The 27,951-nt window shown below is 42.3% G+C and overlaps 1 protein-coding gene across 3 annotated transcripts in view; it reads left to right on the top strand.

Moving 5' to 3' along the window:
• Nucleotides 1–27,951, top strand: part of SHC3 (SHC adaptor protein 3) — a 198,925-nt gene that overhangs the window by 48,917 nt on the left and 122,057 nt on the right. The gene's annotated exons all lie outside the window — the stretch shown is intronic.

Raw genomic sequence — 27,951 nt, 5'->3', positions numbered from 1 at the left:
AAATCAGTTTTGTTTCAAATTTATTTTTTGTGTCACCATATTCTGAGCCATAACTTTTTTATTTTTCCATCAAAAAAGCTGTGGGTGGGCTTGTTTTTTGCGGGACGGCTGCAATTTTTAATGGTATAATTTTGGGGTACATGCAATGTTTAGATCCCTTTTTTTAATCTGTTTAGCGAGGGGTAGTGACTAACAAACAGCGATTCTGGAATAGTTTTTTTAAACATTTTTTTACGGTGTTCACCATACGGGTAAAATAGCGTGATATTTTTATAGTTTGGGTCGTTACGGATGCGGGGATACCACATATGTGTACTTTTTTTATGTTTTTTGTTTTTTCCTATAATAAAATACTTATTATAGGAAAAAAGGCTGTTATAGTGTTTTTTAACATGAAACTTGTTTTTTTAAACTTTTTTACAACATTTTCATTAACTTGTTTTAACTTTTTTTGTGTCCCACTAGGGAACTTGAAGGCATGAAGCCCTGAACGCTATTCTAATACACTGCACTACCTACATAGTGCAGTGTATTAGAGCTGTCCTCTATTCACTGACAGCAAGCCTATTAGGCTTCGCCTCCCGGCGGGGCCTAATACACTTCCGTACTGGGAAGCGATTGTTAGGCTACGGTTGCCATAGCAACCATCGGAACACCCGCGGGTGCCGATGGTTGTCATTAGCAACCTTAGGGTGCGATCTAATCACTTAGATGCAGCGATAGCTGCATCTAAGGGGTTAATCGGCTGGATCGGAGCCTAGCTCCGGTCCTGGCCGTTAGAGCACGATGTCAGCTGTGACAAACAACTGACACCCACGCCCGTTGCAACCATCGTGGTTGCCGACAGGCTACAAGACACTTCGATGCATCGATCGCGTTGATCGATGCATCTAAGGAGTTAATCGGCCGGATCGGAGCCTAGCTCCGGTCCTGGCCGTTGCAGAGGGGTGCCGGACATCTGATTACCGGCGGTGATAGCGCTGGCTCAGCTTCTGAGCCAGCGCCATCACATACACCACGTCATGGAGCTGTGATTGGTCAGTCTGCTTTGACTGACCAATCACAGCGATCGCCGGCAGGAGACCGCTGTGATTGGTCCCCTGCCATCTTACTGTGCCGATCAACTGTCATAAACAGTTGACAGCACAGTTCTGTCACCTTGTCCCGGTGCCTTAAAGAACTGCAATACAGGACGTACCGGTGCGTCCTGGTGCGGTAAGGGGTTAAAATATATATAAATATATATGTATACACACCGATCAGCCGTAACAATATGTAACCCTCGTGCCGCTAAAACAGCCCTGACCAATCAAGGCATGTACTCCACAAGGCTTCTGAAAGTGTCCTGTGGTATATGGCACCAAGACGTTAGCAACAGGTCCTTTAACCCCTTAGGCTATGTTCACACGGAGTATTTTGCAGGAGGAATATCTGCCTCAAAATTCCGTTTGGAAGTTTGAGGCAGATTTTCCTCTCCCTGCACGCCGATTTTCGCTGAGTTTTTCGCCTGCGGCTATTGAGCGCCGCGGGCATAAAACACCGCGAAATACGCTTTCTCTGCCTCCCATTGAAGTCAATGGGAGGTCAGAGGTGGAAACGCCCGAAGATAGGGCATGTCGCTTCTTTTTCCCGCGAGGCAGTTTTACGCCGACGCCTCCCATTGAAATTAATGGGAGGCATTTTCGGGCCGTTTTTGACGAGTTTTGTGACGCGGTTTCAACAAGTCGGCGTACATCCTCTGACTCATGGACTACTCTCTGGTCTGCAGATTGAAATAGGAGATCTTCAATCACTTTCTCCTGAAATTCAAAGAATGTAGCCCTACCCGCTGATTTTTTTTGTACAGGACAAATGCATTGTGCATCGCAACCTGGATGAGGTATATTGCCACTTTCTTATACCATGTTCTGGTTTTCCTTTTAACCAGATAAGGTTGTAACATCTGGTCACACAAATCTACCCCACCCATGAATTTGTTTTAGCCGATGACACACACAGGCTTTTATCTATCTGCAGAGGCCCCACGTTCTCTAACAGTTTCTGTTGCACTTGAATGGATAGTGCTGATCATGTAGACGTCCTTGCGGTCACGAAATTTTAAAGCCAGCATCTTCTCAATTTGAAAAGTGTATGACTCCCCCTCTGATAGTTTTTTATCCACAAGTTGACGTGGGAAACCTTTGCGATTACTGCGTATTGTGCCAGAGGCTCCGGTGTTGGCACTATGAAGGGCGTTAAATAATGGCACACTGGTATAAAAGCTGTCAGTATATACATGATACCCCTTGTGTAGGAAAGGGCCAATTAAATCCCACACGATCTTACCAGTGGTACCAATATTTGGAGGGCACCCTAGTGGATTAAATTCACTGTCTTTACCCTCGTAAATCTTAAACGCACACGTGTAGCCAGTAGTGCTTTCACATAACTTGTAGATCGGGGTGTACGTTGCACTTTTTGAGGGTATGAATTGGCGGAATGAGAGACGCCCTTTGAAATTCATTAGCGATTCATCCACTGCTAAATTTTGTTCAGGGATATATGCTCCTAAAAAGGAGGAATTAAGAAAATTTAGCAAAGGCCTTAATTTATACAGCCGGTCACGGCTTCTGTCGCTGGAAGGGGGTGCCTGTAGGTTGTCACTAAAGTGGAGAAATCGCATAAGTATTTCATACCTGCTGCATGACATAATACCAGAAAAAATTGGGGTGGCATGTATAGGGCTTGATGCCCAATATGACTTCATAGAGGGTTTTTTTTATAATTCCCATTTTTTTTATTTCCATTTCATTTGTGGGATTCCACAACCTGGCATGAGGTGACGAAGGCTTATGTGCAATGTACTGCCTGGCATACAAATTTGTTTCCTGCACAAAATGTTCCAAAACTTGGTCCGTAATAAAAATATTAAAATAATTTAGTGGTGAAAAATTACCGACATTGGGACTTATGCCAGGAGTAGCAATAAAGTCATTTATGGTGGGAGAAAATAAACTTGTGGGTTCCCACACTAAATCGGTTTGGTGGGGTTATGGAATTTCAGGGGCTGCACTTTGAACGGACGCTGTGGCAACTGCACCGTCTCCCATATAACTGGTGCTGGGTCTCATTTCAATAGAATCCCTTGAAGCGACACTTTCGCTGTCGCTGTCAAGTAAAAGGTCACCGTCAGATGCAGAATCCGTATCTGAACATAGCATCTGATAGGCTTCCTCAACACTGTATCTTCTGGCAGCCATAATGATTATACAGTCTAAACCGCAAATAATAAATGTAACTAGCGGTTTACATTTTTTTATCAACTAAGAACACTATAAAGGAATAAAATGTTGGTTTTTTTTTACATTTTTTTTTTCAAACCTAAACCCTACGCCTAACACAAACCGTAAACCCTAGCCCAGAACTGCACCCTATGCCGTCTAACAGCGTATCCTAAAAAGAAAGTAGTTTATAGTACGATTCTTAGTATATACTGTAAATATACTTATATTTATATATATATATATATATATATATATATATATATATATGTATAGACTATAAAATACTGAAAAATTATTTTTTTAAACAGTGTGTGAGGAACAAGTGATTTTGTGAGGGGACACTGACACACTTGTATCTGTTTCTCTCCACAGCTAGAACAGAGTGAGGAGAAACAGATACATGATACAGATACTTTTATTTTACTGCAGTGATCGCTATAATTGGATCTCATAGTGAACACAAAAGATCAGGAACCAATACTATTGGCTCCTGATCACTGCTCTAAGAACAGAGCTGGTAGCAACAGCCCGTTCTTAGAGCAGGAGCTGTCATTTAGACACTCCCCGCCGGCTCTGTACACCGTAACAGCATGTGACCGCTGTGATTGGCTGTCACAGTGGTCACATGATGTTACGAGGAAATCGGACGGTCCTGATGGCTGCACTAAGAACCGGACCTGATACTTACAGCCGCTTTTTAGTGCAGACTTAATCAGGGTGCCGCTAAACCCACTCTACTACAGCGACGCCAAAAGGCGTCGCTGTAGACTAAGTACCTGCACCGCCTGACGTCAAAAGATGGTGGGCGGTCGTTAAGGGGCTAAAGAGACTCTGTCACCACATTATAAGTGCCCTATATGCCACATAATATGATCGGCGCTGTAATGTAGATTACAGCAGTGTTTTTTATTTAGAAAAACGATCATTTTTGACGGAGTTATGACCTATATTAGCTTTATGCTAATGAGTTTCTTAATGGACAACTGGGCGTGTTTTACTTTTTGACCAAGTGGGCGTTGTGGAGAGAAGTGTATGACGCTGACCAATCAGTGACCAATCGGCGTCAAACACTTCTCCCTATTCATTTACACAGCATATAGTGATCTTATTACATCACTATGTGCAGCCACATAAACACACTATAACGTTACTGAAGTGTCCTGACAGGGAATATAAATTACCTCCAGCCACGACGTGATGTCTATTCACAATCCTGACATTTCTGTAGCGTCTGTAATATTTACAGCAAGGCAAGCGTAATCTCGCAAGATTACGAATGTAACCTGTCATTTAAAACCAGAATACGCTTGACTTGCTGTAAATAGCACACAGACGCTACAGAAATGTCAGGATTGTGAATAGACATCACGTCGTGGCTGGAGGTAATGTATATTCCCTGTCAGGACACTTCAGTAACGTTACAGTGTGTTTATGTGGCTGCACATAGTGATGTAATAAGATCACTATATGCTGTGTAAATAAATACACTCCTCTGTACAACGCCCACTTGGTCGAAAGTAAAAACACGCCCACTTGGGCATTAAGAAACTCATTAGCATAAAGCTAAAAATCGCTAATAAAGTGGTTTAAAATAGATAGTTTTTCTAAATAAAAAGCATCACTGTCACCTACATTATAGCGCCGATCTCCTTATGTAGGCGATACGGCACTTTATAATGTGGTGACAGAGCCTCTTTAACCCCTTCCCTCTTTGGCCACTTTTGACCTTCCTGACAGAGCCTCATTTTTCAAATCTGACATGTTTCAATTTATGTGGTAATAACTTCGGAATGCTTTTAGCTATCCAAGCGATTCTGAGGTTGTTTTCTCGTGACACATTGGACTTTATGTTACTGGCAAAATTTGCTCGATATGTTCAGTATTGTAAAAATCACCAAATTTTAGCGAAAAATTGCAAAAATGTGCATTCTTCTCAATTTAAATGTATCTGCGTGTAAGACAGGCAGTTATACCACACAAAATTGTTGCTAACTAACATCCCCCATATGTCTACTTTAGATTGGCATCATTTTTTGAACATCCTTTTAGTTTTCTAGGACGTTACAAGGCTTTGAACTTTTGCAGCAATTTCTCACATTTTCAAGAAAATTTCCAAAACCTATTTTTATAAGTACCAGTTTAGTTCTGAAGTGGCTTTGAGGGCCTTATATAATTAGAAATCCCCATAAGTCAGCCAATTTTAAAAACTTCACCCCTCAAAGTATTCAAAACAGCATTTAGAAAATGTTTTAACCCTTTAGACGTTTCACAGAAATTAAAGCAAAGTAGAGGTGAAATTTACACATTTTTCATATTTGTTTGCAGAATTTAATTTTTAATCCAATTTTTTTTTTTTATAACACAAAGTTTTACCAGAGAAATGCAACTCAATATTTATTGCCCAGGTTCTGCAGTTTTAGGAAATATCCCACATGTGGCCGTAGCGTGCCACTGGACTGAAGCACCGGCCTCAGAAGCAAAGGAGGACCTAGTGGATTTTGGGGCCTTATTTTTATTACAATATATTTTAGGCACCATGTCAGGTTTGAAGGGCTCTTGCGGTACCAAAACAGAGGAAATCCCCCAAAAGTGACCCAATTTTGGGAAACTACACAGCTTAAGAAAATTATCTAGGGGTATAGTGAGCATGTTGACCGCACAAGTTTTTTACAGAAATTATTGGAAGTAGGTCGTGAAAATAAAAATCTAAATTTTTTCAAAGAAAATGTAGGTTTAGCGACTTTCTCATTTCCACAAGGACTGAAGGAGAAAAAGCACCGCAAAATTTGTTAAGCAATTTCTCCCGAGTAAAACAATACCCCACATGTGGTCATAAGCGCCTGTTTGGACACACGGCAGGGCTTAGAACGGAAAGAGCGCTATTTGGCTTTTGGAGATCACATTTAGCAGGAATGGTTTTCGGAGGCCATGTCGCATTTGCAAAGCCCTTGAGGGGACAAATCAATGAAAATGCCCAAAAAGTGACTCCATTTAGGAAACTACACCCCTTTAGGAATTCGTCTACTGGTGTAGTAAGCATTTTGAACCCACAGATGTTTCATAGAATTTATTAGAATTGGGCAGTGAAAATAAAAACAATCCTTTTTCTTCAACAAGACGTAGCTTTAGCGCAAAATGTTTCATTTTCTCAACAAATAAAGGAAAAAAGAACACAACATTTGTAAAGCAATTTCTCCCGAGTACGGCAATACCCCATATGTGGTCATAAACTGCTGTTTGGGCATACCTCAGGGCTCAGAAGGGAAGGAGCGCCATTTGGAGTGTAGATTTTGCTGGATTGGTTTCTGGGCGCCTGTGGGACGAAAACAGTGGAAACCCCCCAGAAGTGACCCCATTTTGTAAACTACACCCCTCAATGCATTTACCTAGGGGGTGTAGTAAGCATGTTATCCCTGCAGGTGTTTTGTAGAAATTAGTGTGCACTCGATGTTGCAGAGTGAAAATAGGATTTTTTTCCATAGATATGCCAATATGTGGTGCACAGCTTGTGCCACCATAACAAGACAGCTTTCTAATTATTATGCGGTGTTTCCCGGTTTTAGAAACACCGTTTATGTGGCCCTAATCTTTTGCCTGGACATTCGACCAGGCTCAGGAGTGAAAGCGTACCATGTAAAATTGAGGCCTAATTTAGCGATTTACAAAGTATTGGTTCACAATTGCAGAGGCTCAGATGTGAAATAATAAAAAGAAACCCCTGAGAAGTGACTCCATTTGGAAACTACACCCCTCAAGACATTTATTAAGGGGTGTAGTGAGTTTTTTCACCCCACAGGTCTTTTCCATAAATGAATGCGCTGCGGATGGTGCAAATTCAAAATTTATATTTTTCCCTAGATATGCCATTTCAGTGGCAAATATGTCATGCCCAGCTTATGCCACTGGAGACACACACATCCCAAAAATTGTTAAAAGGGTTCTCCCGGGTATGACGATGCCATATATGTGGAAGGAAACTGCTGTTTGGGCACACTGTAGGGTTCAGAGCGGAGGGAGCGCCATTTGGCATTTGGAGAGCGGATTTTCCTTGGTAGTAGATTTTTTAGAGTATTGCTGGTGTTTCCATTTATAATGTGGGGGTACATGTAAGCTGGGCAGAGTACATCAGGGGCATAGTCAGGTGGTATAATAATGGGGTAAAAAAACAATAAAATGATCCATAGATGTGTGTTACGATGTGAAGCAATCCTTTCTGCACAGGCCAGTGTCGCACTGATATATGGCGTCCTTTCTTATGCCCCTTTTGGTCCACACTCCGCACCTTTGCAGTTTGGGGAATTTTGCTGGGGAAGTGTTGTCCTGGTATAATACAGGCACCATCGCTTCCAGTAGATATGTTTGGGCTCTCCCCTTCCTGGTTCCCTAATTTTAGGTCCTTGATAAATCGCCTCTTGAAACAGAAGAAATGTTCCCCTCGGGCCGGCACAACTGCATATTTTTTATTTCCTGAATTATTGGAGCCATAACTATTTTTATTTTTTCATAGACGTATTGGTATGATGGCTTTTTTTTGCGGGACGAGCTGTAGTTATTATTGGTACCATTTTGGGGTACATTCGACTTTTTGATCATCTTTTATCCTATTTTTTGGGAGGCCAGGTAAATAAAAAAAACGCAATTCTGGCATCGTTTTTTTTATACAGCGTTCACCACGCGTTATAAATTACATGTTAACTTTATTTTGCGGGTCAGTACGATTCCGGCGATACCTAATTTTATAGCACTTTTTTTTGTTTTAAAACTTTATGCACAATAAAATTACTTTTGTAAAAAGAATGTATTTTCTCTGTCGTCAAGTTGTGAGAACCATAACTTTTTAACTTTTTTGTTGACGGAGCTGTATGAGGGCTTGTTTTTTGTGAGACGAGCTATAGTTTTTATAGGTACCATTTTTGGATACGTGCGACTTTTTGATCACTTTTTATTCCAATATTTGTAGAGCAAAGTGACCAAAAACAGAAACTCTGGTATAGTTTTTTACGGTTTTTTTTTTTACGCTGTTCACCGCGTGCAATAAATAATATAATCTTTTGATACCTCAGGTCGTTACGGTCGCGGCAAAACCAAATACGTATGGTTTATTATTATTTTTTAATAATAAAGGACTTGATAAGTGAAAAAGGGCGATTGTGTTTTATTTTATTACTTGAAACTTTTATTCTTATCAAACTTTTTTATTTTTTTCACCTTTTTTTTACACTTTTTCTCAAGTCCTATTAGGATACTTGAAGGTCCAACTGTCAGATTTAGGTTTTTTCTAATACATTGCACTACCTACGTAGTGCAATGTATTAGATCTGTCAGTTATTCACTGACAGCAAGCCGACTAGGCTTCGCCTCCCGGCGGGGGCCTAATCGGCTTCTGTGGCAGAGCAGAAGGCCATTGTGTCTCCTGTTGCCATAGCAGCAGTCACCAGTCCTGATTGCAACCGCTAAGATGCAGTGATCGTTTTCGATTGCTGCATCGAAGGGGTTAATTGCAGGGATCGGAGCTAGCTCCGTTTCCTGCCGTTACAGGTGGATGTCAGCTGTAACATACAGCTGACTTCCACCTCTGACGCCGGATCAGTTCCTGAGTCGGCACCATCTTGCCGGCGCATACGGATCTTGACCGGCTTCCGTGCTAGGCAGACCGAGAGGCCAGTATTAGGCCTCCGGTTAAATGTAGCAAAGGCGTTTGAACGCTGCATTGAAGTGGTTAATGATGGGTTTGAAGCTAATTTCGGTCCCGCCATTACAGCTGGATGTCAGCTGTAAGATCCTGCTGAGATCCGGCGATGATGGCACCGACTCAGCTTCTGAGCCGATGCCAAGCATTTGGCGTATGGATACGGAAAATTGCGGGAAGCACTAGCTTTCCATGGCGTACCCATACGGAAAATGTCGGGAAGGGGTTAAGTTCTATAAGTTGAGAGGTTGGGCCTCCATGGATCTGACTTGTTTTTCCAGTACTTCCCACACATGCTTAATCGGATTAAGAGCTTTGGAATTTGGAGGCCAAGTCAACACCTTGACTTCTGTCATGTTTCTCGAACCATTTCTGAACAATTTTTGGAGCGTGGCAAGGCGCATTATCCTGCTGAAAGCGGCCACTGCCTGAGTCTTAGGGGTCAGAACATTTCTGATGCTCTTCCCAGTGACTCCGGCATTGTAAAGCTCCTGACATCACTGTCCATATATCCCCATGCTCCAAAGCTCTGGTCGGGGACTGTGGCATTGTAAAGCTCCTGACATCACTGTCCATGTATGGACAGTAACGTCAGGAGTTTTCCCAGGAAAGGAGTCCAGTTTAGGTAGCGCTCTGCCAGGTGTGTTTGGGCGATGTATCCCACTGTATACCCATACAGTGGAATACGTTGCAGCCTACCGTCGAAAGTGTATGTCTATGTCCTCCGGATGTATTCCTCTGACAGAGAGCAGTACGCTGATGTGAAGGATGCCAAATATACAGATGAATGCCTGGGCCCAAGGTTTCCCAGCAGAACATTGCCTAGAGCACACACTGCATCCTGGTTCCATGTCTTCTCCAGGTAAGCGACTCACACGCACCCGACAGTCCACATATTATAAACGATAGCGTGATTCCTGAGGCCATGCCACCATCTTCCAATGCTCCATGGTCCAAGTCTGATGCTCACGTGCCCAATGTAGGCGCTTTCCTTGGTGGACAGCGGCGCTGTGGTATACGTTTTTATAATAACTGCCCGTGAGAAAGCGTTTTGGCAGTTATTAAGGGGTTAATATACTGACACTGGGAAAGAAAGGACAACTATAGATAGGATAGATAGAGAGGTAAAACTTTCTATGTAGTCCAATTTCGGTGTGTTACGTTTTATTAATATTTATTTAAAGCTAAGTTTTAATCACTATTAAAACTGTGAAGAAGCCACAGCACTTAATTAGCAATGCAGTGCCTTACTTCTGAGGATTGTGGGCGTTCCAGTAGTTGGACTCCCACCTATCCGTAAGTGATGGCATATCCTTCCAATATGGGAAACCCCTCTTGTACTTACCAATATATCCTTCATAATGTTCTTAAGTTATCATGTTGGTTTCAAATAACCCTGAATAACTAAAAATATCCTTCCTTTAAAAAAAGCCCTGTATATATAAAACTATTCTTCCTTTACAGATAGCCCTGTATATCTAAAAATATTTGTCCTTTACAAAAAGCCCTGTACATCTAAAAATATTCTTCCTTTACATTGCTACAATAATAAAAGGGGTACATCTATGGCCTCTGTGCTCAATTTAAAAAAAAAAAGAAAGCTACATATAATAGGTATCGCCGCCCCGTAAAGACCCGAACTATAAAGCTGGAATGTTATTTAACGCCATAAAAAAATAAAACAAAACACAATGCCAGAATTGCTGTTTTCTGTTCATCCCGTCTTACAAAAAACGCAATAAAAAGTGATCAAAAACTTCTATGTAATAAAATAGTTCAATAAAAACAACATCTCGTCCCGCAAAAAATAAGCACATATTCATCTTTTTTGGTGGAAAAATAAATATATATATATATATATATATATATATATATATATATATATAACATTTTTTTTTTTTTAAAGTATTTTTACTGTGCAAAAAAAGTAAAACATAAAAATACTATATAAATTTTTTATCTCTGTAAGAGTAACGGAATAAATGTATTATGTTATACCACACACACAACAATGTAAATTTCAGATGCAAAAAAGAATAGCGGAACTGCTGTTTTTTTCCATTCCCCCTCAAAAAAGTTAATAAAAGTTCATCAATAAGTTATATGTACCCCAAAATAGTGCCATTTAAAAATACAACTTGTCCCGCAAAAATCAAGCCCTCACGTTGCTATGTCTATGGAAAAATCTAAAAGTTATGGCTCTTGGAATGCGACAATGAAAAAAATGCTTGGCCATTAAGGTACAAAATAGGCTGGTCCCTAAAGGGTTTTAGTGATATTTATGAAACGCTAAGCTTTAATCCTCATTTGGGCAGTGATTAGTTTGTAAGGACTCGCACTATGCATCGTACAGCCTTCCCCTGGGTTTAAGCACTGTACCGTACATTTCCTCCTGGTCCCCACTCCTGGGCTGACTATTCCCACAGTCCTAAGACTGGGTTCACACGACCTATTTTCAGACGTAATGGATGCGTTTTACGCCTCGAATTACGTATGAAAAACGCCTCCAATACGTCGACAAACATCTGCCCATTACTTTCAATGGGCTTTACGATGTACTGTGCCGACGACCTGTCATTTTACGCGTCGCTGTCAAAAGACGGCGCGTAAAATAACAGCCTCGTCAAAGAAGTGCAGGACACTTCTTGGGACGTAATTGGAGCCGTTTTTCATTGACTTCAATGAAGAACAGCTCCAAATTACGTCCGTAAAAGACGCGGCGAAAAACGCCAGTACATGCATTTACATCTGAATTTCAGGAGCTGTTTTCTCCTGAAAACAGCTCCGTAATTTCAGACGTAAATGCAGTTATCGTGTTCACATACCCTTAGCAGACTTTCCCAGAGCTACCACACAAATAAGGCAATTAGTCTGCTGTCGGCAGCGGTTCAGCAATGGCCCGCATGTACGTGCCATACCACCATTCTTTATGGCCTGCCTCACTCCGTACTAGACTATGTGAAGTGTGATAGCTCACCGTCTGCCCATAACTTCTGCCTTCTAGAAGCGCTTTACACCACTGCAGTCTCTGGGTCCGTTTCATACAGGCTTGGGTCACCCTCCAGGATCAACTTCTCTGTCTGCAGCCTAAAACCTTCTACTGCCCTCCCTGCTCTAAGACAAGGCACCCTGATTTGTCATATCCTCCAACACAGCTCTTTTTCTCTGTGCTCCTCACTGTTCTCCTGCTCTCACTCTCTGTTTGAGTGGCAAATTATCTCCACTCCATTCTCCCCTTCTACCAGCATGGTGAAACAGTGTATTGGTGTCACCACGCTCCCCTTTGCCAGTACCAGGGTCTTCCAGGGCCTGTCACCTCATACGTCCTCCTCTGTCACTGCACCATCCTTCTCCCTCCTGATGACAGCACCACCGATCACAGCGCCGCAGATCTGAGTCTATAGGGACCTACAAAGCAAGAACACAGGTCAACAAAATATATACATCATATCTGGCGTGCGGACAGTCTCTTAACCCCTTAATGACCGGCGTATGGTTTTTTACGTCGGGCGTTTGGGGTAGTTCTTCTGAAGTGCCACCTTTTCACGTCGGCACTTCAGAAGAACTTTTCCCGCATTGTGCGGGTGCTGCTGAAGCCCGGGCTGTTGCTAATCTCGCGAGACCACGCCTGCTATGCTGTAAATCACAGAGTAATCTACATTACAGCGCCGATTACATCATGTACAATATAGGGAACTTATAATGTGGTGACAGAGCCTCTGTAAGGTTTAAAATACCTTCGGTATAAGGGGTTAATGGGCCAGGTAACCTAGTTACAAAAGGATACTTTTGGCACAGTCTTTAGGCTGTAGTAGAGGGAAGGGAGCACTTAGTTCACCCTCCTTAGAGAAATGCCTGCTCGGTTTAGCTTCGGTTTTTGGTGAACATTTCCACCACTGATAAAATGGTGATGTGTGAGCGTATGTCCTCATGTTTACTGTGCTAATGTTGTGGTCTTCCTAAAAGCCTTTTTCAGCTGTGCTGATGGAGCTGTAGGTTTATTTATGTATGCTAAAGCTACCAATCATGTAGCATTTTCCAGAACACTGATGCCTGTTACCATGGAGAATTACAGACTTGCTAAACTACGATTTACCAAGTGGAAGATGCAGTTCATAAAAGGAGAAGGAGCCACCATTGTCTCATGAATGTTTTTAATGTTGATAAAATTTCATTTTGATGTATTGAACTGTTTATTTGGTACAAACAGTTTTTATTTAAAAAAAATGGAAAAATAAGACTCAGGAAATAGATCTTTCAGCTAATTTAAATATAGGTTTTCGATATAAAATAAAACAGCTTTATGTTTTATCCTCCCAATTTCCTATCCTTATCACATTCAATCAAATATTTGTAGTAGATCTTAATGAGAAACTCTGGCAGAGAGTGAATGTCTTCTGTTTGGGTATGTTCCATAAATTTCCATTGCAGAAATTTTCCAACTCAAAACTCCAAACAACTGAATGGGGTTTGTAAAAATGCAGAAACAACCTCACTCCCATGTACAGAACGTTAGCTGTTGAAGTTTTTCGCAACAGATCTGCCACATGTGGACATACCCTTACTACTCAGTGGGCCAAACATATTTTGGACGCTTCGTAGGTAATAGGTAAAGAATTGTTCAGTGGACACATATGTCCTGTAGCTCAATCCCACTGCCCGGATCCTCTTGTACATGGGCAGTGTGATTCCTGCTATTGTGCATGCCAGCCAAAAATAATCAGGACACTAGAAGGGGTTCCTTCTCACCAGCACTAAACACATTAGTAGTCTCCATAAGTAGTATGTAACAATAATATCTACAGACAGAAGTATTTCGTTTTTAAATTATTCCAATTCAAATTTGTTATGGCTTGCGTGATCTAACACATATATGTACTATTTAAAGAGACTCTGTCACTACATTATAAGTGGCCTATCTCCTACATAAGGAGATCGGCGCTATAATGTAGGTGACAGCAGTGCTTTTTATTTAGAAAAACAATCTATTTTTACCACGTTAGGAGCGATTTTAGCTTTATGCTAATTAATTAATGCCCAACTGGGCGTGTTTTTACTTTAGACCAAGTGAACGTTGTACAGAGGAGTGTATGACGCTGACCAATCAGTGACCAATCAGCGTCATGCACTTCTCCCCATTCATTTAGTCAGCGCATAGTGACACTGTAAATGGGAAGAAGGAAGGAGGCTGGCACTGCCAAAACCGCACAATTGGAATGGGAGTATAGAAGTATGGCTTTCTTTCTATTTGGATAATTGCAGGTAAATTGCCACGGAGTTGCTCATCGAAAGTGTAGCACAATCGGAATATATTGTAGAGGAATAATCGAGGCACTCACCAGAGCTGGCAAAACAATTTCTTTATTACAAAAAGATCTCAGTCAGGATGTGGAATTGCCTACGGCCGTTTCACGTGCGTACACGCTTACTCTACAATATATGCATAGTGACACTGTGCTGTCTTATGCTGATACATTAACGTTACTGAAGTGTCTTGACAGTGAATAGACATTCCCTCCAGCCAGGACGGGATGTCTGTTCACAATCCCGATACTTCGGTAACGTTTCTATGGTACTTACAGCAGAGCAAGCGTAATCTCACGAGATCACGCTTCAAATGCCAGGTTACAGGGAGATTACGCTTTGCTCTGCTGTAAGTACCACAGAAACGTTAACAAAGTGCCGGGATTGTGAATAGACATCCCATCCTGGCTGGAAGGAATGTCTACTCACTGTCTAAACACTTCAGTAACGTTAATATGTCAGTATAAGACAGCACAAAGTGAATAACGCAGTGTCACTATGCGCTGACTAAATTAATGGGGAGAAGTGCATGACGCTGATTGGTCAGCGTCATACACTTCTCTCCACAACACCCACTTGGTCAAAAGTAAAAACACGCCCAGTTGGGCATTAAGAAAGTCATTAGCATAAAGTTAAAATCGCTCCTAACGTGGTAAAAATCGTTTTTCTAAATAAAAGGAACTTCTGTCACCTGTCCTTATGTAGGAGATAGGGCACTTATAATGTGGTGACAAAGTCTCTTTAATAATGAGACAATCTCTTTTGTTTTGATGAAATATGTATACTGTGTTGTCTCTGTTATTCCACCACAAAAACGTATCACCTATCGACAGGATAGGTGATAAGTCTTTGATCGCTAGGGGTCCTGGCTTTTTTGCAGCGTGGGACATTACCTGGGTTTAATTGACTCTTACGGATATGTATACTCTGTGCAAGCCCTAAATAGCAGTGTGTGACTGGCAATGGAAGGAGTTGTCTCATTAGAAACAGCCCCTTTCATGTGGGCGCTAGCAGCATTCAGCTGATCTCTACGTGTCCTGCACTACTGGCAAACAGGTGATTGCCAGGGGTGCCCGCTATAGGGGAAATGTAGTATTACATGATGTGCGCATGTAATACATGGACAGCTTGAGTCCACCAAAGATTGTCTCTGTTCTTGTTTATAGATAGGGTCTCGAGTGGGAGACTGCACTCTATGACGTCCATAATAGTCCCTATAAAAATGTAACCTCACATGACATAACCCTGCAAGTTATCAATGCTGTCTCAAGGGTAACACATATTTATATTAATATGATCACATTACATCTAAAAGGCGTATTTCCATTTTAGACAGTTATAGAATAGTCACAAAATATACCATAAATGTCTGATAGATGTAAGTCCCACCTCTGGGACCCCAACCTATTGCCCAAGGCTACCTTACCAGGCGGGATAGGGTCGGGGAGATAAATGCATGTTGGACCCACATGTATCAGACATTTATGGTATATTCTGTGGATATGCCATAAATGTCCAAGATGGGAATACCCCTTTAAGAATCCCTTAGTACCCAGCCACCAATACGTTTTTTTTTCCTTCCAAACCATTAACACAATTAGGACTACCATACCTAGGATGGACCTCTCACTAATAATTTATATCACGCTGCAAAGTCCATCAAAAAATAACTTTGATCCTCAAGAACTTTAAATGGAACCGCCAACTTATCTATTTTCAGTGGAATTCTGAGGAGCTTTGCTACTTGCACCAATGAGTGGGACCTATGCACATGAAGACCTCTAGGCAATGTTACAGAATCTACCACCTCGTATGATAAATTCCACAATAAAAATGAGCACTTCATCAGCGGAAGTAACAAGTCAATAAAATCTGATCATCCTGCAAATAACTACAATAGTAAACCGGGATTTACCCTCTGCTCACAGATTTGGATATTCTGCTCATGGCTGGTTTTGACCTCTTCAACTCCTTGTATTCTTCTGTTTTGCGATTTGGACTTTTATTCTCTCCTCGTTTGAACTCTGCTTGTTGATCACCCTTCTGTCTCATCCGGTTATCCGTTCTGGTATTGCCTGAAAGTGCACCTCCTGTCCTACACCTTATTCTGTAAAAGCAACCTGGGTTCTATGCGGCCAAATCCAACCTGCCTTGCGACGGGCTCTGGTGAAGACCATAGAGTAGCCTTAGACTCTGCTGACCAGAGTGGTGACGGACTAGCTTATTTTCTTGTACGCTAGATCCAGACAGTCTCCGGCTGTCTTTGGGAAATTGCTCGTATAGCAATTCCATAAACTTTCACTCTGGGGAATTGCTCAAGTAGTGATTCCTTGACACTAAGAAGCGCTGCACCCATTTTTGGACAACACCGGAGGGGCCCTAAAACATCGTAACCATGGCAGAGGGGCACAACTGGAGTGCACCAGGTAATATTACTCCATATACCCCATCATATTTAAAATGTTGTCCTGGGACCGGAGGGTCGTTTTAAAGACAGATAGCCCAAAGCTAGAGGTGCTAGGCTGAAGATGCGCCAATTTTTTTTAATGAGGTTCACTCTTTTTTATATATTTGGCGCATGTTAGACTCTGTTCCCTTCTTTACGCCACCTATTGAGTGGTATACTTTAGATCAATATTTTGCGGCAGTGATAAATTTGGTGCATTTCACAAATCCACAGCCATATTCTAGTATATGTGAGCAATGTTCTTTCTGGCACATGCATTAATAAATTTGACCAACAATATGTGCACCAAGAAAATAGGCGAATGAAATGCCAGAACCAAGGCACAAAGACAATAATAAATCTGCCCCAATGTGTCACAAAGATTTACAATTTCTATGGAATACCACATTTTTTTTCAAGCTGCAGCATGCCCTATACCTGGTGTTTTTATGGTATTCTTACGTATTGACTTTTAGACTCGGCTACACAGCGACATTTTAATAGCTCCGGTTGTTTTTGCAATGGTTGTACGATTACTTGCTCCTTGTTTCCCATAGGGAAATATTAAGGTGACATTGCAGTTTTCCTAGAACTCGCGTGCGGCCAAATGGCAACTGATCGCAGAAAAAATAAATCATGTGTCATGGAGATAACAGCTATTTGGTGCTACAAAAATTTAGAAAATATTTCAGTAACAGCAAATAATGGAGCACAAAGCTTTTTCCATGTAACAGTACATATAATAAAAACTATGTGATAATACATTTTTAACTGAACTTGGTTTCAAATTGCATCTGCACAGTGAATGGATAGGAGAAGGAAGGCACTCTCACATTTATGGCTGCCAGGAAGATCTGACAGTGTAGGAGGACACTCAGTGACTGGTTGACAGAAAATAGCTGACATTGGTTGATGTCAGACAGCTACTTCCTGTCTTGGTAACTGAAAGCAGTACAAATATCTCAGCTTACAAAAGAAAGACTGCTCGCAATTGCTGAACATGTGGGATTCAGAAGTACAGTGAAGTTTTCATTTTTGGCTTCAGGTACGCTTTAGATTCATTGAAACAAAAAAAAAACCTATTTTATAGCTAACTACTGGAACAATCATTGTTAGAACGCTAACCTAATTTCTTTTGTAATGTTCTATCAGAAAAACAAATAAGTGGATTATATGAAAAAAAAATTATATTGCTGATGTCCCTGCCGATCCGAAGGCCGATCCGGTTTCTGACATTCCAGGCAAAATAGCCAAGTTGGGTGATGATGCGAGGGTGTCAGTCTCAGAAATGGCAGCCCTAGTGGATACTGATCTCCCTAACAGCCGGGAGAACAGCCCAGCTAGTAGTCGGCGGGATGGTAATGCAGGTAAGCCAAGACAATTGATAGTCGTAGGGGATTCTATAATCAGGAAGACGGATAGAATTATTTGTCGCCAAGACCACCTCAACCGAATGGTTTGCTGTCTCCCTGGTGCCAGGGTTCGGCATGTGGTGGAACGGGTGGACAAATTGCTGGGAGGGGCTGGTGATGATCCAGCTGTCGTGGTCCATGTCGGTACCAACGACAGAATAAATGGTAGGTGGAGGAGCCTTAAGAATAATTTTAAAGAACTAGGCTACAAGCTGAAGGGAAGGACCTCCAAGGTTGTATTCTCAGGAATACTGCCTGTGCCATGCGCATCACAGGAAAGACAGCGGGAGCTTAGGGAGTTAAATGCATGGCTGAAGTCTTGGTGTAGAGGAGAAGGATTTGGGTTCCTAGAGCACTGGGCTGACTTTTCATTGGGGTACAAACTGTATTCTGCAGATGATTTGCACCTAAATGGAAGGGGGTCCGCTGTGCTGGGGGAGAGAATTCTAGCTGGGGTGGCGGAGTATTTAAACTAGGGCTGAGGAGGGAGGTCAATGTAGAAAAAAAAGGGGTAGCCAGGTTAGAGAGGGGTCAGACTATATTGGTGGGGGGAGAAACAGAATGTGGGGAGAGGACTGGACAACAGGATAAGGAGATCCTTTCGTTACAAAACATCAGTGTAAATAAAAAGGAACGATTAATGTCAAATCACATTTCTGATAATAAAAGTGAAAAACTGACAGGCAAGTTAAAGTGTATGTTCACAAATGCCAGAAGTCTAGCAAGTAAAATGGGGGAGCTGGAGGCCTTGATACTGGAAGAAAATATAGATATAGTTGGTGTTGCTGAAACATGGCTGGACTCTTCACATGACTGGGCTGTAAATCTACAGGGTTTTACACTTTTTCGTAAAGACAGGACAAATAGGAAAGGTGGTGGTGTATGTCTGTATGTGAGAAGTGATATGAAGGCGAGTGTGAAAGAGACAATAGTGGGTGAAGACTGTGAGGAGGTTGAAACCTTGTGGGTGGAACTAGAAAGGGAGGTAAACACTGAAAAAATTACTTTTGGTGTAATCTATAGACCCCCCAATATAACTGAGGAGATGGAAGTTCAGCTATATAAACAGATGGAGTGGGCTGCACAGGCGGGTACTGTAGTGATAATGGGAGATTTTAATTTCCGGGATATTAATTGGTGTCATGGTTCGGCTTCAACTGCAAAGGGGAGACATTTCCTCAACCTGTTGCAGGAAAATTTTATGGGCCAGTTTGTGGAAGACCCGACTAGAGGTGAAGCTCTGTTGGATCTGGTCATTTCTAATAATGCAGATCTTGTTGGGAATGTCAATGTTCGTGAAAACCTCGGTAACAGTGATCACAATATAGTTACATTTTACCTATACTGTAAAAAACAAACGCAGGCTGGGAGGGCAAAAACATTTAATTTTAAGAAAGCCAATTTCCCCAGGATGAGGGCTGCAATTCAGGATATGGACTGGGAAGAACTAATGTCAAATAATGGAACAAATGATAAATGGGAGATTTTCAAATCTACTTTGAGTTATTATAGTGCAAAATTTATTCCTACAGGTAATAAGTATAAACGACTCAAATTAAACCCCACATGGCTTACACCTTCTGTGAAAGGGGCAATACATGACAAAAAAGGGCATTTAAAAAATACAAATCTGAGGGTACAGCTGTAGCCTTTGTAAAATATAAAGAGCTTAATAAAATCTGTAAAAATGTAATAAAATTAGCAAAAATACAAAATGAAAGGCAGGTGGCCAAGGATAGTAAAACAAATCCTAAAAAATTCTTCAAGCATATAAATGCAAAAAAGCCAAGGTCTGAACATGTAGGACCCCTAGATAATGGTAATGGGGAGTTGATCACAGGGGATCAAGAGAAGGCAGAGTTACTAAATGGGTTCTTTAGCTCTGTATATACAACTGAAGAAAGAGCAGCTGATGTAGCCGGTGCCAGTGCTGTTAATATATCGGCTGATATACTGAATTGGATGAATGTAGAGATGGTCCAAGCTAAATTAAATAAAATAAATGTGCACAAGGCTCCGGGACCAGATGGGTTACACCCTAGAATTCTTAAAGAGCTTAGTTCAGTTATTTCTGTCCCCCTTTTCATAATATTCAGAGAATCTCTAGTGACTGGTATAGTGCCAAGGGACTGGCGCAGGGCAAATGTGGTGCCTATTTTCAAAAAGGGCTCTAGGTCTTCCCCGGGTAATTATAGACCAGTAAGCTTAACATCCATCGTGGGGAAAATGTTTGAGGGGCTATTGAGGGACTATATACAGGATTATGTGACAATAAATAGCATTATAAGTGACAGCCAGCATGGTTTTACTAAGGACAGAAGTTGTCAAACTAACCTAATCTGTTTTTATGAAGAGGTAAGCAGAAGTCTAGACAGAGGGGCCGCTGTGGATTTAGTGTTTTTGGACTTTGCAAAGGCATTTGACACTGTCCCCCATAGACGCCTAATGGGTAAATTACGGACTATAGGTTTAGAAAATATAGTTTGTAATTGGATTGAGAATTGGCTCAAGGACCGTATCCAGAGAGTTGTGGTCAATGATTCCTTCTCTGAATGGTCACCGGTTATAAGTGGTGTACCCCAGGGTTCAGTGCTGGGACCACTATTATTCAACTTATTTATTAATGATATAGAGGATGGGATTAATAGCACTATTTCTATTTTTGCAGATGACACCAAGCTATGTAATATAGTTCAGACTATGGAAGATGTTTGTGAATTGCAGGCAGATTTAAACAAACTAAGTGTTTGGGCGTCCACTTGGCAAATGAAGTTTAATGTAGATAAATGTAAAGTTATGCATCTGGGTACCAACAACCTGCATGCATCATATGTCCTAGGGGGAGCTACACTGGCGGATTCACTTGTTGAGAAGGATCTGGGTGTTCTTGTAAATCATAAACTCAATAACAGCATGCAGTGTCAATCAGCTGCTTCAAAGGCCAGCAAGATATTGTCGTGTATTAAAAGAGGCATGGACTCGCGGGACAGAGATGTAATATTGCCACTTTACAAAGCATTAGTGAGGCCCCATCTAGAATATGCAGTTCAGTTCTGGGCTCCAGTTCATAGAAAGGATGCCCTGGAGTTGGAAAAAATACAAAGAAGAGCAACGAAGCTAATAAGGGGCATGGAGAATTTAAGTTATGAGGAAAGATTGAAAGAATTAAACCTATTTAGCCTTGAAAAAAGACGACTAAGGGGGGACATGATTAACTTATATAAATATATTAATGGCACATACAAAAAATATGGTGATATCCTGTTCCTTGTAAAACCCCCTCAAAAAACAAGGGGGCACTCCCTCCGTCTGGAGAAAAAAAGGTTCAAGCTGCAGAGGCGACAAGGCTTCTTTACAGTAAGAACGGTGAATTTATGGAATAGCCTACCGCAGGAGCTGGTCACAGCAGGGACAGTAGATGGCTTTAAAAAAGGGTTAGATAATTTCCTAGAACAAAAAAATATTAGCTCCTATGTGTAGAAATTTTTCCTTCCCTTTTCCCTTCCCTTGGTTGGACTTGATGGACATGTGTCTTTTTTCAGCCGTACTAACTATGTAACTATGTAACTATGTAATATCAAAAGATTTACAGAATATCAGCAGATACCATCCTAAAACACAAAACCAATTTTCTTAAGAGGCAATATAAAGAACTAGGAAACATGCAGAAGATCAGGAAAGGTAACTAATGATATCATATGCATGAAGTCTTTGTCCTTTTCATGGCATGGCATAGGTTGTCCCTATACTAGCATTTATGTAAACAGCATGGAATGCAGTCTGTGGCTTCATAATGCATGCGTTATGTTATATTAGACTGCAGGGTCTTAAGTATTGACTTAAATAAATGACAGTTTTTCTTCATTTTCTGCAGGAATGTCTCACCTAAATACAAGAAAACATAAGTGAGAGGAGAGAAAAACAGGTAGGTATTGGTACGAGTGGTTATGCTACTTTATATTCATGTAATTGTCTGTATTAAAGAGGAATTTATGTAAGAATCAGTTCCCCATATGAATTGTTTATTAGGGAGTCCTTAATGAATGTATTGTGAAACCACTGCTATCTGTCCAGCACTTCTTCGTCTTGTATGTCTATCGACAGATATCACTGCTAGCTGGTACCATTAGGCGGGATTCACACGACAGGGTCCCGCCCGAGCCCGAGTGTCGGCCGGTAAAATCGGCCATTTTGCCCGGCCGGTTTGCATAAGGTTTTGCATCCGTTCCGGGCCGGACAGATCTGGACAGTGACATCAGCGGTAACTCCTGACGGGGAATCCCCATGTGTTCGGGGATTCCGCTTCAGGAGTTTCCCCTGATGTCACTGCCCAGATATGGACAGAGACATCAAGCGCTCTTTCCAGGAGCGGAATCCCCGAAAACACGGGGATTCCGCTCCTTCAAGGAGCTAAAGTGGGGCTAGCACATAGCAGAGCGGGGAGATACCTCCCTGCTCTGCTATAGTGGCGTCGCTACAGTAGTAGCAGCAGCTGCTAGCGGTGCCATGGAAGGTGTCGCCGGGCCAGGGCGCTTTTAAAACAAGCAGGGGAAGGGAGCCAGTGCAGCGCTCCCTCCACCTGCTGTACACCCCGGCCCTGCAACACAGTCTCCAGCGTAGCCATTCGTCCGAATAGCATCAACTCCTCCTCCTCACATGCACTCTGCGCTGTGAGGAGGAGGAGATAGAGCGCAAGCGACGGAAAACCCGGCCATCACTCGGGACACATTCCGGTGATGGCCGTGTATTACCCGGCCCCATAGACTTCTATGGGAGCCGGGCGGCCGGGTACCCGGCCGAAAATAGAGCATGTCCTATTTTTTGACGGCCGGTTTTCCCGGCCGTCAAAAAATCGGTTGTGTGAATAGCCCAATTAGGGGTCTATTATTCCTAATGCAGCCGGGTGCCGGCCGATTTATGAACGGCCGGCACCCGGCCGGGAAACCCTGTCGTGTGAATTAGGCCTTAGGTGACGCCACTATAGCAGAGCAGGGATGTATCTCATGGGGATTCCACTTCAGGAGTTGCCGCTGATGTCACTGTCCAGATCTGCCCGGCCCGGAACAGATGCAAAACTTTATGCAAACCGGCCGGGCAAAATGGCCGATTTTACCGGCCGACACTCGGGCTCGGGCGGGACCCGGTCGTGTGAATCCCGCCTTACTTGAGATTAAGCAGAGTCACTTCATCATAGAGCAGAAGCGATAGTGGCACGTAGTGAAACGCTCCACCAGCACTACTTCGTGGCACTTTCTCAGGGTTCAGATGGCTGCTAGATAACAGAGATTGGGTACATGGAGGTATGGGTGAAAGGAGGACAAAGTCCCCCTAATGAATTTCTCCACGTGGGCATATTGATAACAGTCCCTCCCAGGACGAAGAGCGAATGCATATTGAAGAAGACACTTCACTGATAAGTACACTTTAATTACTTTCTGTTGAGGCTGACAAGAAATTTAGATATCCTGTAAACGGAGGATTGCTATGTTTCTATGTGGAAACTGTGTCTGAGCGTAGGTTGATGGGCAGAGTATATTGGTGCAATCGACTATGCTATTGATTCCGTCAAAACGATGGACCCTGCACAACTGAGACAAACGGAAACCATTGGCACCGGATCCACCACCATTGAAATCAATGGTTATGGAAACGGAGACCTTAGGTTTCCGTTTGTGTCAGTCAGGGTCCCGTTCCGACGGAAAGCTCGTCGGCACAGGACCCTAGTGCAGATGTGAACGTAGGCTAAATTAGACTAAACACAACAGGAGGATGATAGGTGTGAGTCTGGATGGGTGCTGGTGGAAAAATCCTCAGGATGAGGGAAAGGGGAGGAAGCTGTATCATCTAAGTAAACACAAAGACATATCAAAGAATGTATTCAAGAAGCTATAAAAGAGATGCTGCCTTCTTTACACGAAACCGTGGAGAATTACAGAATCACTGCAGGTCTTGAAGGAAGATGTTGCAGCACATTTCTCCAAGATAGACTTTTGAGAACAGAAAATAGTGACAATGAAGGACGAGGTTGAGGAACTACACGTTGTAATTAAGGGGCTTACTAAGGATAATAAATGCCTAAAAGACAAAAGTCGATGATGTAGAAAATAGATAAAGGCAAACCAATCTAAGAATAATTGGTCTGCCGGGATCCTTTACCTCAGAAACATTGAGGGACATTGTAACAAAAGACATCCCCAAAGCTTTAAATACTTAGCAAGAAATTAAAGTGGAACATTTATGCAGGATAGGCCCAATGACAAAGAAAAAAAGGGGCCCATGGCCAGTGGTCGCCAGGCTAGTGGACTTTTTTTTTAAATCAAATCTTTGTTTTATTGAAAATATACAACAAGATAAACAGCAGAAAAGAAAAGCATCCGCACATAGATCACGGGAAACCGCAGATAAATCTCACGGCACGCAGGCCGAAGTTCTGTTCAATAATGATCATGCAGGATGAGAAACAATAAAGTAGAAACGTTAGTAACAATAAACTGGGTACCCATGTCAGAACGTGAGAAAAAATGAGATACGATAGAGATACAGAGAGAGAAAACCAATGTCTTGCAAGGTTTGAGAGGGAAGGGGTATTGTTACAGTCTCCCCATGTGGAGGAGGTCTGTACAATCCTAAGAGGAACTACACTAGCCACCCCCCATAGATCCTAAGGGGCAAGGGGAAGCTCAGTTTGGGAGGGGATGAGAGGCCCGAAAAGTCAGCCACGGAGACCACACCTTCAGATAGTCTTCATGCTTTCTGAGTTCCCAGCTCAAGAGCTCCTCCATCCTGCCAATAGAGTCCATCTTATCTAACCACTCACGGAAAGTCGGGGTGTGGACGATTTCCAGTGGAGTGGAATCAGTAGTTTAGCAACTGTAATCATTTGAGTTATCAGATCATTACGCTTCGGGCGGAAGTTTTGAGATGGAGCCCATAGGAGAACTAGAGGAGCCCCGAGGGGGAGCGCTTGTTTCGTAACTTTCTGGATTGTGTCAGACACCTTATCCCAAAAGGGCTTGATCGAGGGGCAGTCCCACCAGATATGCGATATGCTACCCACACCCACATTGCACCTCCAACACTGGTTGGTTGGAATCAGATTGATTTTGTACAAAAAATCTGGAGTTCTGTACCACCTGGTTGTGGTTTTAAAGGAGTTCTCCTGAATTTTAACGCATCTAGAGAAGCCAAATACGTGCTTTAGAATAAAAGACGTATCTTCCCTGCTGAAGATAACTTCCAGTTCCTTCTCCCAGGCCAGAAGAAAACTGGGTTTGGCAGGAGAGCCATCTAAAACCAAGCCAGAGTATATTTTAGAGACTAGGCCCTTAGGAAGAGCAGGTAGCAGCAAATATGTCTCCAACCAGGAGGGTTCTGAGATATCCGGATACATCTTCAGGAAGAGGCTGCTTGTTTCTTTGAATCCTAAGGAGTGTAAGAAGGGGATGGGTGGGTGTGTATCTGCAGGCAAAAGGGATTGTAAGGTGGGGACTTGCCCCTCTCCAAAAATATCGACTACAGTATTGTATTTTAAAGAGGACCAGAAGGTATCAGGGACAGCTGTGCAATTAGTGAGTATCGGGAGTAGGTGGAGCAGTGTAAGCGGTAGTGTTTTTTTCATCGGAGTGCAGTCGCAGAAAAATTTCTGAGATACTAAAACGGTGCCTTTAATTGTGGGGCTTATGGAGTTTGTAAGTCCCGTTTTTAAAAAAGGGCACCATAGTCGAGCTTGTAGACCTGGAGAAAGAAGAGCTCTTTCCGCAGCTAGGGCAGGAGACATGTCTCTGGCCCTGTTCAAGGAAACCCACCTACCCAGGTGTACGGCTTTATAATAGGTGAGAATGTCCGGAAGGCCCATACCCCCGGAGCTGGGTTTGAGAATCAGGTGTCTATGTGCTAGTCGTGGCTTTTTAGAGTTCCAGAGAAATTTGGAGAATAGAGACTTGATGGAGTTAAAGAAAGTATTAGGTAGGTGAATGGGCATGGCTTGAAGCACGTATAGGATTTGGGGAAGAATGTAAGTCTTCAGGTAGTTTTTCCTGCCCACCCAGGTTAGGAAGGGGATCCGCAGGGAATGTAACTGGGTTTTAATCTTGTTTAGCAAGGGGACGAAATTTGCGGCATAGAGTTGGGAGGATTTTTTAGTCAGCTTAAAGAGGCTCTGTCACCAGATTTTGCAACCCCTATCTGCTATTGCAGCAGATAGGCGCTGCAATGTAGATTACAGTAACGTTTTTATTTTTAACCCCTTAGTGACCACCAATACGCCTTTTTACGTCGGTCACTAATGGGCTTTAGGCTAGGCTGACGCCTTTTCACGTCAGCCTAGTCTAAGTCCTGCACAGGTCTCCCGTGCAGGCAGGAGCCGGGGCTCTGCTGTCTGATGACAGCTGAGCTCCTGCTCCAACGCCCGCGATCGAAGTTTACTTCGATCGCGGCCGTTTAACCCGTTAAATGCCGCCGTCAATAGCGACCGCGGCATTTAACTTTGTTTACAGAGGGAGTGCGCTCCCTCTGTCACCCATCGGCGGCCCGCGAATGAAATCGCGGGTGTCCGATGGGGTGTCATGGCAGCCGGGGGCTTGATAAAAGCCCCCAGGTCTGCCCTGGACATATTCCTGTTAGGACGCGCCGGAGGCACGTCCTAACAGATTGCCTGTCAGATTTACACTGACAGGCAATAATGCTCTGGTATACGAAGTATACCAGAGCATTATAGCAGCGATCGGAATATCGCACAGTAAAGTCCCCTAGTGGGACTAATAAAATAAGTCATCAAAGTGAAATAAAGATTATTAATAAAAAGTACAGTAAAAAAATAAATAAAACCATTTTTTTCCATAAAAAGTGGTTTTATTTAGTAAAAGTGTAAAAAAAAAAAAAAAGTACACATATGTGGTATCGCCGCGACCGTAATGACTCCATTAATAAAGTTAATATGTAATTTAAACCGCAAAGTGAACACCGTAAAAAAAAAACGCAAAAAAGCCTGGCGAAATTGCAATTTTTTTCCATTGCCCCCCAAAAAAGTCATAATAAAAATGAATCAATAAGTCCCATGCACCCCAAAACAGTACCATTCAAAACTACGTCTTGTCCTGCAGAAAACAAGCCCAAAAAATCACTACATTGATGGAAAAATAAAAAAATTACAGCTCTTGGAAAGCGACGATGCAAAAACAAATAATTTTAGTTCAAAAGAGTTTTTATTGTGCAAAAGTCGTAAAACATAGAAAAACCTCTACATATGTGGTATCGCCGTAATCGTACCGACCCATAGAATAAAGGTAACATGTTATTTACGTCGCATAGTGAACGGCGTCAATTTAAAAACGCATAGAACAATGGTGGAATTTCAGGTTTTTTTTATAATCACCCCCAAAATGGTTAATAAAAGTTAATATAAAAATTATATGTACCCAAAAATGGTGCCATTAAAAAGCACAACTAATCCAGCAAAAAACAAGTCCTCATACAGCTATGTAGACGAAAAAATAAAAAAGGTATAGCTCTTTGAATGCGACTATAGAAAAACAAATAAAATAGCTTGGTCATTAGGGCCTAAAATGGGCTGGTCACTAAGGGGTTAAAAAACGAGCATTTTTGGCCAAGTTATGACCATTTTTGTAGTTATGCAAATGAGGCTTGCAATAGTCCAAGTGGGTGTGTTTAAAAGTAAAAGTCCAAGTGGGCGTGTATTAGGTGCGTACATCGGGGCGTTTTTAATACTTTTACTAGCTGGGCGCTCTGATGAGAAGTATCATCCAGTTCTCTTCAGAACGCCCAGCTTCTGGCAGTGCAGACACAGCGTGTTCTCGAGAGATCACGCTGTGACGTCAC

This window comes from Rhinoderma darwinii, chromosome 1 (assembly GCF_050947455.1).
Source record: "Rhinoderma darwinii isolate aRhiDar2 chromosome 1, aRhiDar2.hap1, whole genome shotgun sequence".
Classification (NCBI taxonomy): domain Eukaryota; kingdom Metazoa; phylum Chordata; class Amphibia; order Anura; family Rhinodermatidae; genus Rhinoderma; species Rhinoderma darwinii.
Note: the sequence above shows the minus strand (reverse complement) of the source record. Positions and strands in the feature narration are given on the sequence as shown.